The sequence below is a fragment of the Rhodamnia argentea genome, chromosome 11, assembly GCF_020921035.1.
Source record: "Rhodamnia argentea isolate NSW1041297 chromosome 11, ASM2092103v1, whole genome shotgun sequence".
Lineage (NCBI taxonomy): Eukaryota > Viridiplantae > Streptophyta > Magnoliopsida > Myrtales > Myrtaceae > Rhodamnia > Rhodamnia argentea.
This window is the reverse complement of record NC_063160.1, coordinates 11,713,705-11,729,955: the sequence shown is the minus strand read 5'-3', so window position 1 is coordinate 11,729,955 and position 16,251 is coordinate 11,713,705.

Below are 16,251 nucleotides of genomic sequence, written 5' to 3'. Positions count from 1 at the left end.
CATAGCAAGAGCGTTGAGCCCTCTCCCAGATCCAAGCGAGGGTTGAAACCTCGCCTATTGGCCGGCAAGGGTCGTGACACCCTAGCTTGATCCGGGGGAGGGCCACGAATGCCCTCCCCGGCCTCGGACAAGGGCCACGAGGTGCTTGTTTGTGGCCCGCCCTCATCTTATATTCTTTTCTTTCTATTTTTTCTTAGTGTAGACCCTTTATTCCATCTTTTCATAAGTGCCATTACTACTCAAGCCTACCTTTATCTGCCGTTACCTTGACCTAATTTTATTTGGACTTGATTGGCTGATTGATGTTATAACAACTATCTATTGATCTATTTGCTCTATCTTGGACAAATTCATATTTCTTGAAAACTTAAACGGTCATAAAACACCTGGATAATATACTTGTAGAGATTTCTCAACACTCCCGTTCAAGTGTGGCCAGTCCCTTACGCGGAAAAATTATTCAAAAAATCATAAACCTATTGCACTTTGGCAAATTCAGTAATAAACCTTTCGATTGTGCATGTTGAGTCTTAAAACTTTTCACACTTTGCAAATTGAGTTAATCCAGCCAATTTCGGCCGGAAATTGCTCACATGGGCGTCATCCATCCTATGTGGTAAGGGCAACACTAAAGTGAACATTATTTGATAATCATTTAATATTATCTTTGATTTTTTATTTTTTATTTTCTTTTCTTCTATTTGTGAGCGAGTGCCGACCGTGGCCGATCGGGCAAAGGTGATGTGGCCCTCACTAGTGGCCGTCGAGGGCAACCTCACCTAGCCCTCTTCAGCCATCGCCCGATACCGACCACCGGTAAAAAGGAAAGAAAAAATAGAAAAAAAAATCCAAAAAAAAAATTAAAAGATTGTCCATGTCAATGTCGCCGGTATGCCACATAGAATGACCGACATTGAATGGACTGCCACCTCAGCGTTTTCCTATCAAAACTTGGCTGGATGGGCTCATTGACAAAACATGAAAAGATTTAGAACTCAAGTGGCATAATTAAAAAGCTTATGATTGAATTGGACAAAATGCAATTGATCTAGGGCTTTTTAGTCATTTTTCTGTCCCCAATAGACACAAGACAAAATTCTGGGATGTAATCACGTAAGTGAGATAACACAAAGGAACAGGAAAATAGGCAGAACATTGAGAGAGAGCACCGCAGTTCGAACCCTTAACCTATGTTGCTGGTACCATGTGACTCTTAAGCTAGTAGAGAACGTGTCCACAGTGTACTTAAAGAATATTTCTTAACACTTTGAATGTTATGTATTTGCTTTTAGTGCCTTTGGTTTCAATCACAAAGGGCCATCCATAACGTGACTAGAAAGTACGTATACAAAAAAAAAAAAAAAAACAAAAAACTGTCACCATAAATCAGAATGAGGCGATTCCAAGACATCGAGACCGAGACATATGCTAAATAAGCACACAACTCGTGACGGCAACCCAAAAAAAAAAAAAAAAAAAAAGGAAACCATGCAAAGTTTGATAATTGATTTCCATCCAATTCCAGACAAGGATTCGACATTTTTCTAGGTTTTATTTGGTGCTATGGTGCGACAATGCCGGATATCCACGTCACATTAGAAAGACAAAATAATTCCCAACTGTGAGGGAAATGAGAAGGCCACGTCCGTCTTGTATTTTGACGATTAATATTATATTTATTTTCACGTCCGAAAGTGCATTTTGTAGATAATATATTATACATGCAGGTAAATTGACATTTCATGCAATTTTTTTTTAGGTATGGACTGTACTGTTGGGACAGGATGAGAATAAATATTGTATGATTTTCGTTCGGCTAAGAAATAATATCTTTAACTTATTACAATCAATCTTCAGTGTCCAATTCATTGTCAACAAAATGCCATTTATGTTATTTTTTTCTAAATAAAGGAAATGTGAAAATAAAGTTGGTTCTTGCCACTCCCATGGAAGTTCCTAAGTTGGACTTTCGATCATTGCATTTGACCAGCTGTGCTGATTCATATGGGGTACACCGTGGAACATATGTCAAAATATTAGACTATTTGCTAATTTATATACATACGCTACATAATAGTGAACAAATACAAATTAAGAGCGCTTCCAAGGTTGACTAACCATAACTAATTAAGCTAAACAAAAAATTTTGGTCTAAATCCTTCACGTGCACTAGATTAGATTAGCTATAATCCAAAACCAACTCATGCTACTCTCTCTCTCTCTCTCTCTCTCTCTCTCTCTCTCTCTCTCTCTCTCTCTCTCTCTCTCTGTGTTATACACGCAGCATTTTATAAGGGAGTGAAACCGCCACAAAATCCTCTAATAATGAAATCGGCTTATCTTATCTTATCTTATTTTATCTTCCTTGAACGAGTTATTTCAACGTAAGCATCCTGAGTCAAAACCCTTTGAAATCTTTTCGGAAGACAAAACTTACGACCATGTCAGTTATGGGTTAATCTCTACATGGACCCCTATTGAGCACATTCTTCAGACTACGCATTCTCCAACAACTAAAATGAAGCGATTGATTAAATTTATCAATATCTCACTAACACATCGCCTGAAATGAATATTGTTATTTTTTTTTTCTCATTGATTAATGTAAATTTACATACATTCTAGCAAATCTTTTAATATCAGTGGCAAGAAGTACATGTTTCCAGTTTGATGGGCGAGGGGAACTGTTGGAGAACAAGGGCAACAATTTACTGTTTATGCCTGTCCAGAATTAATATCTTTCCCAAAAACTCAACCAACGAATATCAAATTGATGCTAGTAGCAACCCGTCACAATATTCCAGCAATGTCAACCCTAAACCAATAAATTTAATGCTGGAAATTAAAGACGAACCAGAGAAACAGCACCCACAAATTTTATGTGGAAAACCCAATGCAGAAAAAACCACCGGCCGTTCAAAACTTTCACTAATCACCAAGAATAGCAAGATAAATAATGGCTCATTTTGAGTCACGCAGCTAGAGACTCTACACGTTAGTGAAACATCAATATACCATCATCACAAAGGTAGATTAACACAAAAAAGCAAGAAAAGCTCTAACCATGCCGTAAAGTTGAGAGACAATTTGGAAAATGATTTGCTGAATAACTTGTAGATATTGATCTCACAAACTACATACTAAAATTTCAGCCAATTCCGACAAAATTTTACCGTTGAATCCGGAATGCATGTTCTCCTCTTCGAAGCCACACTGTCTATCTCTTTTCTTTGCTTCAGCGAATGCTCCTCTCTCTCTCTCTCTCTGTCAATCAAGAACATTCATCCCTCTCTTTTTCCTTTTATTTCATTTTGTATTTTATTTAGGATGAGCTGGGTCCCTTAGACGGACCCAGCATGTTAAATCTCCCCCTCAGCTTCATGAGTGAAGCTCCATCATGTCTGCTTTGATTCTACAGAGATCAAGTTTACTATGGGTAAGGTTTTGTCTTCACATTAGATTCATTGTTGTCGGTGTGAACTTTCTCAAGCACAAACGGATAACACTCATGCTATCACAACATAAAACAAATGTTGTCGGCGTGAACTTTCTCAAGCACAAACGGATAACACTCATGCTATCACAACATAAAACAAACATTTATGTTGATTCAAGCCCAGTTCCTGTAGAAATTTCTTCATCCCCATGAATTCCTTACCTCCTTCGACAATAGTAACATACTTTGCTTTAGTCGCAGATAAAGTAATACATCTATACAATCTTGATTGCCACAAATGCTCCCACAGCAAAAGTCATAATGTACCCTAATATGAACTTTCAAGAATCAATGTCACCAGCATAATTTACATATGAGTAGCCATGCTACTCAGGCTTCCCACTTTCATAACACAAGGAGATCCTGGAAGTGCCTATGATATACCTCAAACATTCTAATTTATAGCAATCCAATGCTATAACATGAGCAATATCCGATCTTATACAAACCATGACATATATCATACTACCCATGGTCGACTCATGGGGAACTCTCATCATCTCTTCCTTCTTTTTCTTACTTGTTGACACTCTTTACTGCTCTACTTGAAGTGGTCAATATGTAAAACACTTGCCAATTTGCATTTGCTCATATTGAATCTCTCAAACACTTTTTCCAATGCACTTCTTTTGAGATAGCCAAAGGTTTTTGTTCTTCTGATCATGAGTCAATCTCATGCCAAGGATTTGCTTAGCCAGCCTTAAATCTTTCATTATAAAAGCTTTACTCAACTCATTTTTCAAATTTTTGATTTTTCCAGCATCATGATCACATATCAAAATGTCATCCACATAGAGAAGGAGGCTAATAAAAATCAAAGTTGGTCTTACAATATTCATGATCGATTCAAACTTCATGTTGCATGAGACTGTATTAGCTTTTCCCCCAACCAACATACAAGACGCTCTTTGGTTTAGCTTTAAACCCTTCAGAGTCCCCATTTATATTTCTTTTTCTAAGTCTCCATCAATTTGCTTAATTTCTAAATCTAACCTAGCTGCCAAACCAAAATCAACTCAATAAAAGGCATTTTTACCACTTGTGAATAATTCTCTTCAAAGTCAATTCCTTTATTTTGACAAAAACCCTTCATGACAAGGCTAGCCTTGTATCGAGGTCACGATAAATCTTCGTCAGTGTTAAAATTGTACACCCACTTATTTTTAGTGTTTTCTTCCCCTTAGGTAGTTTCAACATTCAAATGTCTTGTTCCCATACAAAGATTTAAGCTCCTCTTGTTTGACTTCATGCCACTCATTCTTTTGATCACATAATATAGTCTCTTAATTAGATCCTAACACTCTTGCATCAGTGAGTAACCCATACTCATGTGGCAAATATTTATATGAAGGTTTGCTCTCTCTTGTCGATCTTATGACTTGAGGCGTGACTAATTGTTCTTACTCAATGGGCTGTTTTGGCTCAATTATTTCACTTGTCTCCTATATTTTGTGTAGATGCAACACTTCATGATTCCTATGATTCCTCGCTCTTCTCCCCCGTGATTTTCACCCAATATAGTAAGAAGATTTGAGCTGAAGCTAACAAAGTGATGCCCTTCATTCTTTGACCATCCTTTGATCGGCCTGTCAATAACTTCAATGCTTTGATTTTCAAAGAAAACTGCATCTCGACTTCTAATGACTTTCTTTGCAGCTCGATCTCATAAAGGATTGCCAAACTCTTCATGCTCATAACCTACGATGATACACTGCTTCGACTGATCATCAAATTTGGATCCTTCATCTCTTGGAACATGCATAAATGCCTTGCAACCGAACACTTTTATATGATTATATGAAACATCTTTTCTGCTCCAAACTCTTTGCGGAACATCCCCATTAAGAGGTACGAATGGAGAAAGATTTATCAAGTCCACTATTGTTCTCATCTCTCCACTCCCGAATTTCTTGGGAAACCTCGCAAAGGAGAGCATACGCCAAATCCGATCAATAATTGTCCAATTTATTCTCTTTGTTACTCCATTATTTTGTGGTATTTTTGAAACATTCTTCTCAAGCTTGATATATATTAAACACTATTTTCAGCTCAAAAATATTTCAACTTCCTCCCAATTTCTCTTCCACGTTGATATGAAATTGTTTGAAAGTTCTAAGTACTTGGTCTTTAGATTTCAAAACAACAGCCCACACTTTCCTAGAATAGTCATCCATAAATTTCACAAAATATAATTCACAAGCAAGTATTCTAGCATCCATGCAACAAACATCAGTGTGAATCAAATTAAGTATATTTGATTTTGCGTGCGGATAGGAACTATGAAATGCAAATCTATGTTGCTAGCCTATTAGGCACTGAGTATATTCCTTTAGATTTCTCTCTTTCAATGGAAGAAGATTCTTTCTAATGAGAGTTTCAAGCCTTTTCTCTTTGAGATGACCTAGTATGTCATAGTTCAACTGAGGAGTCCTCCACTACATTTATCTCCTCGTTAATAAACTTAACTTGCATGATGTAAAGAGTGAAATACTTTTGCCTTAGCCACCACCAATGAACCTTTGGTCAATCTTCATTTGCCATCACAAAAGGAATTGTCGTGACCATCACCAACTAAGGCACCTTTGGAGATCAATTGAAGACAGATGTCCAGAACATATCTCACATTTTTCAAAAGTAAAGTTACATCCAACATTGGTTTCCAAGAACATCTCTCATGCCTAATCTAAAAAACATCATTGTTGTGCATTCTAACACAACTAAAATCCCCATTGGATAGCATGTGAAGTAGTCATGCGGCGAGGTGACATAGAATTATACCGCAGAGTTAACAACCCAACTAGTCTTGGCATGTATAATTCACACAAGTATCATCGCCATTGGATGCAATTGCCATAGTATCTTGTTTCTCTTCTGTTTTTCTATCTCCGATTCGGTCATAGGATTTATATCTCGCTGCTAACCTGCATTCCTTGATATAATAGTCGATCTTGCCACAATTGTAGCACTTCACATTTCTCATCATCCTTAATCTTGACCTTCCTCTTGACTATGCTTTTTTTATTTATTTATTTATCATAATTCAGGAAATTTCTCGATTGCTTTCTCCTCGTGTTTTCTAATACGAGAGCCTTCGAGTGAGAAGCACAATTCATGCATTTTCTCCTTATTTCTTCATTGAACAATCTTTCTTTAACCATTCTTATAGAAAGCGCATCCTAAGGAGCGGAGTTGTTTAAAGCCACGACCAATGTATTCCAGCTGTCGAGGAAAGTACCCAGCAATAAACATGCATGTAACTCATCACCAAGATCAGTTTCCAAATTTGTCAACCGATTCACAACATCTTGAAATTCCCTCAAGTGCTCTGACATCTGTTCCATTCCTTATATTGCAAGTTTACACGTCTTTTAGCTAAAACTGTTTTATTTTGGGGGCTGTAGAGGTATTGTAATTCATTTCACAATTTTTCAGCATTTGTTTCTTGAGTAACTATACAGAAAATACTATTATCTGTCCGTTGTCAAATAAAGCCAATCATTTTTTTTTATTCATTTGCTCCCTTTCTTTATCTTTCTTGTCTCCTTTAGCCTCATCGCCATCAATAGGAACATGTAAATCTTTACAGAATAATATATATTCCATCCGAGACTTCCAAACAACGTAATTCGAGGCATTTGGCTTAAAGATAGTACCACTGGTTTCATTCGTCACACTAGCTTTTATACCACTTTCTTAGGGAGATAGGCAACAATTTACTGCTTAAAACCGTCCAGGATCAATATCTTCCTCAAAAACTCAATCAACAATTATCAAATTAACCCCAGCAACAACTGGTCACAATATTCCATTAATATCAATCCCAAACCAGTAACATAGAGCTGAAAATTAAAGACGAAGCATAAAAACAACATCCATAAATTTTATGTGGAAAACCCAATGAGGGAAAAACCACAGGCCACTTGAAATTTCTACTATCCACCAAGAATAACAGGATACAAAATTAAGTTATCTCCAGTCATACGATTAGAGGCTCTTCACATGAGCAAAACATCAATATCTCATCATTGCAAAGGTAGATTGACACAGAGAAGCAAGAAAAACTCCAACCATTGTCGAAAAATTTGAGAGACAATTTGGAAAAGGATTTCAACGAGCAAAGTCGACCACCTTGCATATCTTAATCTCAAAAACAACGTACTAAAATTTGAGCTAAATCCGATAGAGTTTCATCATTGATTCTAGACTGCCTCTTCTCTTTTTGAAGCTACGCTCTCCGCCTCCTCTCTCTCTCTTTTCCTTTTTTTATTTATTTATTTAAGATAAGTCGGATTTCATGTTGCGCAGGAAGTAGGTTTACTGGTTGAAAGATGATTCAAAATATCATCTAACTCTAACGAGACTCACGTACTAAAGGAACAAAAAAAAAAAACAAAATAATTGAGTGAGTCAGACTCCATTTATATGGAGGATACCCAATACCCAACTTTAATCAAATAATTTCTTGTTCCAATTTCGGGAAAAGCTCCAAAAGTGCTTCCTAAAGAAAATATTCTCGTAGCAGATTTCAGAAAAGGCCACCTATGCATGAAAACAACAGTCTTTCCCTTTTTTCTTTCTTTCATGTGTTTATTTGTAGGTAAAGTGATGGGAGCGTGCAACGGAAATCCAATACCTTCATTTGGGGAGATCGCCAAGAAGGAGCCCAAGTCTGCGCCCGTTAACATATTCAATTGGACCTATGTTCACTCAAAAACTTAAGTCAATGAGTTATGGGCCAACAAAAATATATTAATCGCTCTACACCACATTAATTCTCGAATGTTGGGCTATTCTAATACAACTCACACATACATTCTAACAATCATTCCTTCACGTGTGAGCTCCAGTGTTAGGTTTGCTCCCCCTTAATCCAAGTATCATTTTGCACCAACATATCTCAACTTTAATCTCCATCGATGCCCACCGGTCCGGAAACCGCATTGGTCGCCAGATTCTTTCCTTGAGATATTCACCAAATACCGAAACAAATTGGAGGCCCACCAATCAACTATCGACTACGATACCGTTGATGGGAGTGCGCAGCAGAAGTCCAATACCTTCACTTGGGAACATCGCCAAGAAGAAGCCCAAGTCCAAGTCCGTCGACATATCTAGTTAGATCCACCTTCACTCAAAAGCCTAAACCAATGAGTTTTATGCCAACTAAGATATAATAACAGCTCCATATCACATCAATTATCTGATGTGAGACTTCTCTAACACAACTCACATGTGAGTCCTAATAATCTCCCCCTCATGTGTGAGTTCTAGATTTGCTCCCCCTTAATCCAAGTATCATTCCACACCAACTTATATCAACTTGAATCTCCATCAATGCCTATCGAGGCTGCATTGCTGTACCACAACGCCTATTCGCCCGAAAATTTGCGTTGGCCACCAGATTCCTTCTTCGAGATATTCACGAAACACCGATACATATTGTGAGTGGGCCACCAATCAACCATTAGCTCTTATAGCATTTGATCGGAGCATGCAGCAGAAGTCCGATACCTTCACTTGGGGAGATCGCCAAGAAGGAGTCCAAATCCGAACCCGTCAACATATCCGGTTGAACCCACATTCACTCATAAGCTTCAGCTAATGAGTTATTGGTCAACTAAGATATATTACTTACTCCACACCACATTAATTCTCTAATGTTGGACTTCTCTACCATAATTCACACGTGTATTCTAATAATCTTCCCCTCACATGTGAGCTTCAGTGTTAGGTTTGCTCCCCTTTAATCAAAGATACAAGACAAAATGGGGAACATATATTTATAATATATATGTATCTAAATTGTCAGAACTCTTTCCAAGGAAAGAGTTGATTACTTTTGCTCGTGCAAGAAAGCGTGTGGGGCCCAAGGTAAAGATAGGAAAGGGGAAAAAAAAGGCTCACACAGTGAGCTCTTCAATAGTTGCCGCACACAAGGACGACGCAGAAGAAGATCGGCATCAGTGAAGCTATTTCGGACTCGCGAAGTGGCTGTGAAACCGGTGGTTTGTGTCCGAGAGTTTTTATTATACCTAATTAAGAGTTGTTTTATCTATAAAAACTTTGAATTTGGGTATAATTTAGGTGCGAAAAACACGAGCATATTGAGCGATTGTAATTTTGATTCTCCGATTATAGTGAATTATTCGTCCTAGCTCTCCTGTAAATATGGATGCTGATATTTGGACCGTTCCACGTAATCTCTGATGTCCTTTATTATTCCTCGTTATTTCTCTATGCTTTCGCATTGACTTATTTACAAGATCATGATTAGTTTTCACATTATATTATAATATAAAGTGCTCGAGCTCAATGAACGGATGATGTGTCAGAAAGCTAGTCGCAATAGGATGACGTGGATGATAGCGAACGTGGTAAAATGTGGACATGAGTGACTTAGCAACCATGCAAAGATGAGTCGAAGCGACATGCGGGCAACGAGAGTCCTCGGGAATTGCAACTCCAACAGCCCTTCTATAACCGGAGACAATGCAACGTGGAATAAAGGAATAATGCCATGAAAAATCCTAAATTGATACACTTATGATAAGTTTATCCCACACTATTTTTTATCAAGAAAAATCCCAAATTGGTATAGTGGTGAAAAATGTATTCTAAATTATTTTTTTGACCATCAAAAACTTTAAACCGATGTACTTGTAATAAATTTACCTTAAACTCAATGTTTTGACCATCGAAAATTTCAAATTGGTATACCTATAACAAATTTACCCTCTATTAAATTGAGTTAATACCATGAAAAATTCAAAACAGATATAGTTGTGACAAATAGAGGTAAAAACTCTAAAATGGTACAACCGTTAATTGCCACATATCATATAACTTAATACTTTATCGGTTAAAATTAACGAAAACTAACGGAGGGCAAATATATCACAGATGTACTAACTTGGGAGTAAATTTGTCATAAGTGTGCCAGTTTGAGATTTTCTATAATTAAAAAAATAGTTTGGGGTAAATTTATCACAAGTGTACTAGTTTGAGGTTTTACGTGGTATTAACCCTCGAATAAGTTGATTATTCATTTATTAAAAGTTAATATTATGAAAAATCACAAATCGATATACTTGTGATAAATTTATCCCAAATTATTTTTTTGACCACAAAAAACCCTAAACTATTATATCTGCGACAAATTTACGTCAAACTATATTTTCGACCACTAAAATCCCTAAACCGATACATTTATAACAAATTTACCTCAAACTAATTATTTCAACCACAAACTAATTATTTCGACTACCAAAAGTCTCAAGTTGGTACATATGTAATAAATTTACCCTACATTAACTTATTTAGCATTTCAGATTTACTAACGATTGAGGATTTCCCTTCCTGCTCACTATTTTTTTTATACAATTTATTCTCTATTTTCTCGTTGCCAAGCGTATATTCGTTATATATGGACTTGACGAGGGATCCAAAATCTCTGTTGACTAATTTGTTGGCCAGCAGTATGATTCGGGTGTCTATATCCGATATATTATGTGATTTTTTCACTTGTTGATCAAATTTGACATATATCAATATTGTGATATATAACACTGAAAGTGAGACCAAATCTATTTACTGACGTGATGTCTCGATGTTTTTTGTATCGTCTCCCGCCGCAGCAATCTAAGTTATGGTCTTATATTACTTGTAACCCTAGGAACACCCTGTATTTGTTACAATGTGTTGGCCTACTGGCAAGGCAATAATTATTAAAAAAGAAAAACATTTTGTCCTCCTCTTGGAGGACAACCGCTGCATCCTCACTTTGATCTATTCGGCAAACTTATTCCGTTCTTATCCTGAAAGTTCTGCAGGCCCTTTCTTTTTTCAATCCCCTCAAATCTTGTTATCATGTGCGGCTGATTAGTGTGTAATTTAATCAAGGGGATTAGCTGTTCTTGTACCCACACTGCCCAACACTTGCTGCGAAGCTTCACCAGTTGGGTCCTCCACCCCAACAGATCAAAAGTGAAAATTTCAACCAAGTTGGTGCAATATCTTAATCTTTAATCTAAGGACAATATAGATCTAGCTTTAGACTTCTCAAATTTGTTTTATAATCCACTTTTACCTACCTTTTTGGTATTTCTTTTGCTATCTTCTATCTTTTTCTCTATTTTTATGTGGTGTGGACCCTTTATTCATCTCTTCATGGGTTTTGAGAATACTCATTACTACTCAAGCCTACCTTTATCTGTGGTTACCCTAAGCCTAATTTAGTTTGTGCTAGATAAATCGCTTTTCATGAAAAAAATTAAATGGTTAGAAAACGTGTCAATAATGTACTTGTAACGATTCCTTAACACTTCTGCCCGAGTGTAGCCGGTCTCTTATATAGACAAAACATGATTTTTGGACGTAATCACCTTAACAAGATAACGAGGTAATAGGAAAAGAGGCAGGATATTGAGAGATAGCACCACAATACGAACCCTAAACCTATGTTCCCTATACCATGTGAGGGGCTCGACATTTTTCTTGCTTTTATTTGGTGCATGGTGCAACAACGTCAAATTTCCACATCACATTAAGGCTACTTTTATTTTACAAAAAATGAATGATTCATAAAAAAAAAAAATTCAAAAAATGATCTCTTTAATCATTTCAAAAAATGAATAATCATTCACGAAAATATTTAGAAATAAACTGTTGTCGACAATATTTTTTTTTAATTGGCTAATTATTTCAAATGAATATGAACGATCATTTTCAGGATTTTTTTTTAAATCATTCATTTTTCATTAAATAAATGGAGCCTAGGGAGATTAACAAAAAAATTCTCAACTGGGAAATGGGAAGGCTACGACATCATGTATTTCGACAAGTAAATATATTATTTTCCACCTAAAAGCACATTTTGCAGACAATATAATTATATAGGAGTACATTTTACAGATAATATAATTATATAGGCATGTCTTTTTTGACATTTCACGGATATATTTACCCTAATTGATTTTTTTTTTTTGGGGTCAAAATTGCCCTAATTGATTGGAGAGCTTGAAATTGGAGCAAGAGACTGCTGGCAACCCCACCAACCGGCAAAGTCGTATAGGATCTAATCCCCTCCATGTGTGGAGGATTGTACCGTTGGGACAGGCTACGAATGAATATCCTTAATTTATTCCGTTTGGCTAAGAAACAATACCTTAAATTATTATTATCAATCTTGAGTTTCTTATCGACAAAATGGTTTTTTTTTCTCAGAAAAAGAAAATGGGACCGAAAAGTGCAAATAAAGTTTGCTCTTATCACTCCCATGAAAGTTCCTAACTTGGACTTTGGATCATAGCATTTGACCAGCTGTGCTGATTCATGTGGACTGCACCGTTAAACATATGCTAAAATAATCCACTATTGGCTAATAAACACAAATTAAGAGTACTTCCGAGTTTGACTAACCATAAGCTAGCCAAAAAATTTTGATCTAAATAACTCACGTGCACTAGATTAGTTTGGCTAAAACCCAAAGCAAACTCATGCTAAACGATTTCTGACTTCCTCTCCCTCTCGCTCACTTCCAAAGTTGTAAAGACCGAGTTTCGTAAAAGAGTGGAAACCGCTGCAAAACCCTAATTACAAGGCCGACTTATCTTATCTTATCTTATTCGAATGACTTATTTCAATGCAAGCATGACCATATAACTTTACGTATTCCAGTAAAACTTGCTCGAGTTAGACTAGAAGATGACATGTCCGAAATCCAGTCGGCCATGGGATGACGTGTATAACAACATATACTTTAGTAGGGAATTTTACGAATATTTAATGCTCATCAACAGTACTATCCAATAATTGGCGTAGGAAGGAGAAAATAGGAGGACTGTGGAAAGGAGTACGCAACCATGGGTTTCCGCGTGGACAACGGGGTATGACTCCACCATGCTCTTATATTCATATTCGTATTCCCAAGGCCATGCAACGTCGAATGAATTGATTAAAAGATAAGAGTTAAAGATATTAAGAATGGAATACCCAAACGAATTTCTAGGTAACAAATTGATTTCATGAACTATATTGACTTACGCAGTGTTAGTGATTCATTAATGATCGAGGATTGGCCCTTCCGCGCACTTCATTACTTGCACATTTTATCCTCAATTTGCACGCACTCGGGGGTTTATTCATTTCATATAGAATTGACTAATCCGTTGGCGAGCAGCACAACTAGGGTGTATGTGGTTTTCCACTCGTCGATTAAATTTTGACAGGTCTTGAATTCTGATGTACGACACCAAATGCCAGATAAGATGTAGCTAGTGACATGATGTCTCATTGCTATTCTTATTGTCTCCCACATTAATCGAATTTATAGTCTAATAATAAATTATTCGTAACCTTAGGAGCAGTCCTTAAAATGTGAGACAAGACAAGACGTGATTAATGACATGATGTCTCGATGCTTCCCCGATGTTATTCTCATCGTCTCCCTCCCGCATCAATCTAACTAATTGTCTACTGTTAGTTGCAACCCTAGGAAATGTACTTGTTATGGGGCAATGTATGTGTTTGGCCTTAGTAGAATGGTATTAGACAAAAATATTAACATATTGTCCTCCTCTTGGAGGACAACCACTGGATCCTCATTTTAATCTATTCGGGAGAAATTATTCCATCCTTAAGCTGAAAATTTTTGCGGGCCCTTTCTTTTTTTTTTCCGATGCCCTCTAATCTTTTTATTATTATGTGGAGTTGATTAGTGATTAATTTAATCAAGGGGATTTGCTGTTCTTGTACCCACACTCCCCAACACTTGCCGCGAAACTTCACCAGTTGGGTCCTCCCCCACAACCAAACAGATCTCACAGGTGGAAATTTCAACCAAGTTGGTGCAATATCTTAATCTTCAATCTAAGGACAAGATGGATCTAGCTTTCACAGCTTTTAGAATGTGTTCTGGTATCCCCTTAAGGCTGTTGGAAAATTTGTCGACAATGAATTTATCAGATACTTCTTAACAATTTCGATACTACGTATTTACTATTTAATGGGACCGGTTTCAATCAGAAAATGTCATTTGACAAGATCCAATAAGGAGATAAGCAGAGCGAAACTCTCACCTTTTTTCCCCCCAATATTTTTCTATGCAGAAAGTTATGGAATTGGAAAAAAGAAAATCAACTAATAAATTGTAAATATACGAAGTCTGTATTCACGGGCTACCGTATTCGTCTTTATCCCAGGCAAGGACTCGACAATTTTTTTTTTCTTTTTTCTAGATTTTATCTGGTGCTTTGGTGCGACAACGTTAGATATCCACGTCACATTAAAAATTCAAAAAGTTCCCAACTGTGGGGGAAATGGGAAGGCCACGCCATCCTGTGTTTTTGTTGATTTTTATATTTATTTTGATATTTCATGCATACAAAATTATATATATATATATATACATATATATATATATATATATGTATATTTGGGACAGAGAAAAAGGGACCGAAAAGTGCAAATAAGAGTCGGTTCTTGTCACTTCCATGAAAGTTCCCAACTTGGACTTCCGATCATTGCATTTGACCAGCTGCGCCGATTCACGTGGACTGCACCGTGGAAACTATGCCAGAATTATTTCATCATTTAATAGCCAGCAAGTACAAATTAAGAGTAGTTCCCAGTTTGACTAACCGCAACTAATTAAGCTATACCAACACTTTTACATCTAATTCTTTCGCGTGCACCAAATTAGATTAGCCAAAACCCAAAGCCAACTCTTGCGGGGAAAAATGTCAGAAAGTCTTAGACTTGTTGTATTGATGTCAATTTAATCTTAAACCTTTGTATTTGTGACAATTCAGTCCTAAATCTTTTGACCTAGAGCTTATTCGATTCTTCCGGCTAATTTTGACTAGATATTGCTCATGTGGATACTAAAAAGTCTAGGCCGGACTAGTGTTGATGTGGATATTTTTTTAATAATATTTTATAATCAACGATTTTTTGGCTTCCTCTTGCCATGTTTTTTTTTTTGTGGGATCAACCATATTGGGATATATGTCGATTTTATAGTTGAATTAAGGGTGTGGTTGCTTTGTGAATCCTAGAATAACTTGGATCGAAAGGCGGGAAAATCCATGCTTGGTGGTGCTCAGAGGAGCAAATTGAAGTGTAACAAGGTTCGATCAACGATCCAACCTTATAGACCGCAAGCACAGTTCATCAACGGATATGATACTATTGTGTGTCCGAATCACATCGATTGCATGCCGGTTCAATTTTTAATATTTAGTCTTAGTCCCTTTCACTTTCGCCATCTTCGAATTCCTAAAGGAGTATGATGAAGAATAACAGGAAATAATAGAAAATACTAGCACGTAGAATGAATTTGAAATCAAGAAATTGTTCGAGCAACTTTCATTTACAATTGATTACTTTGACGTTTTCTATAATTTACTCTTTCATGTACTTATATTCAAGGGATCAATATGATCTCACTCTTTACAAGCCAAAATAATAATAATAATAACAACAATAAAAGATGACACGCTCTTGTTTGAAAGAAAAAATTGGACACCGTTCTCTATGCCGTCCGAATTATACGGGCAATACATCGGCATGACACTTTTTATTACCAAAAATTGAACATAGAACTATTGGTCTGAAAATAAAAATAAGTTTCATATGAAAGAAAGGGTCCCCTGCTATTTTTAACTATTCCTCCATTTTTATAGAAAAGATTTATTTTTCAATTTCTTTCCTCCACTTTTTGTTTCACTCAATTGATTTCAAAACCGCACCTGAGTAAA